A 2,488-nucleotide genomic window follows, 5' to 3' on the forward strand; every position below is an offset into this window, starting at 1 on the left:
ACCTAAAGTGCACTGGGCTTCCTGCTGCAGTTTTGGTTTGTATTTCAATTCTCTGTAGTCTTCATGGTGTTCTAAAGAAATAGGTCCCCTGAGGGATACACATTGCGGGTGAGCAGCCACTGCACCATCCGCCTCAAGCAGATCCATCTCCGTTTTCATCCCCTCACAGTCACTGTGACTCCTGCCTGGACCAAACCACTTGTGATGCTTCTTGATGCTAAACAGAGTCCATCTGCACAGGAAATGCTTTTGGCCCTCTTGGAAAAAAATATAGAAGGTTTTTTTTTTTTTTTAATATTCAGTCTCGAGAGACTTTTCCTATTTTCACCTATTTGAATTGCCTTGACATCAAAATACTGCCAGCTGACATTCCAAACTGGCTGGTCTATGTTTGTGTGCACAGAGCAAATGTGCCACACCGTGCCCATTTCCCGGGTGTCTGTTAATGTCCTGTTCAACAAAGGGCTGAAGGGAAGGACTCTCCCTGCCCCGCGTGGCTCCGGGGCTGGAGCTGGGCTGGCAGGGGCCACAGACCGTGCTGGGAGGCCCCGCCTCAGCCCCATCCGCCATCTTGTGTGTGTCTGCCTCAGCCCCATCCGCCATCTTGTGCATCAACCCAGTCCAGCTCTGAAGTGAATGTGTTGCTGTTTTGTCAGCAGTCAGGGCCAGCACCAAAAACACCAACACCAGCAGGACAGTCTACAGGAAATGGCACAGGTTTGGCTCAAAGCAGGCTCTCTTGAATTGTCACTGTCCTTTACCCATGAACAGGTCTCCAGGGCCAGCCATAGCAAATGTCCAACAGCAGCTCCATCAGCCACTTCCTCCTGCTGCCATTGGCAGACACGAGGCAGCTGCAGCTCCTGCACTTCTGCCTCTTCCTGGCCATCTCCCTGGCTGCCCTCCTGGCCAAAGGCCTCGTCTTTAGTGCCGCAGCCTGAGGCCACCACCTGCACAGCCCCATGTTCTTCTTCCTGCTCCACCTGGCCCTCAGTGACCTGGGCTCCATCTGCACCACTGTCCCCAAAGCCATGCACAATTCCCTCTGGGACACCAGCACCATCTCCTACACAGGATGCGCTGCTCAGCTCTTTTTCTTTATGTTCTTCATCTCAGCAGAGTATTTCCTGCTGACCATCATGTGCTACGACCGCTACGTGTCCATCTGCAAACCCCTTGCACTACGGGACCCTCCTGGGCAGCAGAGCTTGTGCCCACATGGCAGCAGCTGCCTGGGCCAGTGCCTTTCTCAATGCTCTCCTGCACACAGACAATACATTTTCCCTGCCCCTGTTCTGTGGGATTCTTCTGTGAAATTCCACACATCCTCAAGCTCTCCTGCTCCAAATCCTATCTCAGGGAACTGGGGTCATTGATCTTAGTTCCTGTTTATCATTTGAGTGTTTTGCGTTCATTGTTTTCTCCTATGTGCAGATCTTCAGGGCTGTGCTGAGGATCCCCTCTGAGCAGGGACGGCACAAAGCCTTTTCCACCTGCCTCCCTCACCTGACCGTGGTCTCCCTTTTCGTCACCACTGCACTGTTGGCTCACCTGAAGCCTTCCTCCATTTCCTCCCCATCCCTGGATCTGGCCCTGTCAGTTCTTTACTCGGTGGTGCCTCTAGCCCTGAACCCCCTCATCTACAGCCTGAGGTACCAGGGGATCAAGGATGCCCTGAGGAAAATTATGCCTGGATCTTTACAGAAGCAATAAACTCCCTCTTTCCTGCTCCAGAACCTTTAGAATGTAACTCGTTGCAATCTCAGACTTTTTTACCTATTTGTCATTTTTTTCATTGGAACCTTTCCTTTTTTTTTTTCTAGAGTTACTACTTTGTGATGTCACATCCCACTCTCTGATGTCACATACTCACCTTCTATGAAGTCACAGCGAGCTCTCTGATGTCACAACCCATTCAGTGATGTCACACAGCTCACTCAGTGATGTCACACAGCCACCCTGAAATGTCACAGCACACTCTATGATCTCACAGCCCTCTCTACGATGTCATAAAGCCACAGCATGATGTCACATCTTGCTCTGCAATGTCACACACCCCCCTCTGTGATGCTGTAGCCGCTCAATGGCCTCACACAACAAACTCTGTGATGTCATAGCCCAATCTGTGACCTCACACAACCCACTCTGTGCTGTCACACAGCCCCTTTGTGACATCCCAGCTGCTCTGGGGCTCTGTGACACAGCCACAGAGGTGCTGCTGTGACACAGCCCCCTCTGGGACAGCACACAGCCCCTGTCAGTGCTGAGCCCCTGTCAGCTCTGCCTGTGCCCTGCTCGTGTCCCTGAGATGCCCTGGCAGTGCCCCAGCCCTGCTGGACTGTGCACAGGAGCTGCTCCTGGGCAGAGCTGTCTCTCTGCAGCGCTGCCCTTGCCAGGAGCTGCCTCTGTGCCAGGAGCCCGGCCCAGCTCAGCAGCACAGACACAGCACAAGGACTTCAGTGACCCTCTTGGGGCTTGTGCTGAGGCC

General features: G+C 53.1%; 1 pseudogene across 1 annotated transcript; it reads left to right on the plus strand.

Moving 5' to 3' along the window:
• The first annotated feature begins 794 nt into the window (after positions 1-794).
• Positions 795-2,052, plus strand: LOC310923430 (olfactory receptor 14J1-like; annotated as a pseudogene). The gene has a single exon. The product of its transcript is annotated as an olfactory receptor 14J1-like (transcript).
• The last annotated feature ends 436 nt before the right edge of the window (positions 2,053-2,488 follow it).

Source organism: Zosterops lateralis (genome assembly GCF_965231275.1).
Source record: "Zosterops lateralis genome assembly, contig: HAP1_HAP1_SCAFFOLD_52, whole genome shotgun sequence".
NCBI classification, from domain to species: domain Eukaryota; kingdom Metazoa; phylum Chordata; class Aves; order Passeriformes; family Zosteropidae; genus Zosterops; species Zosterops lateralis.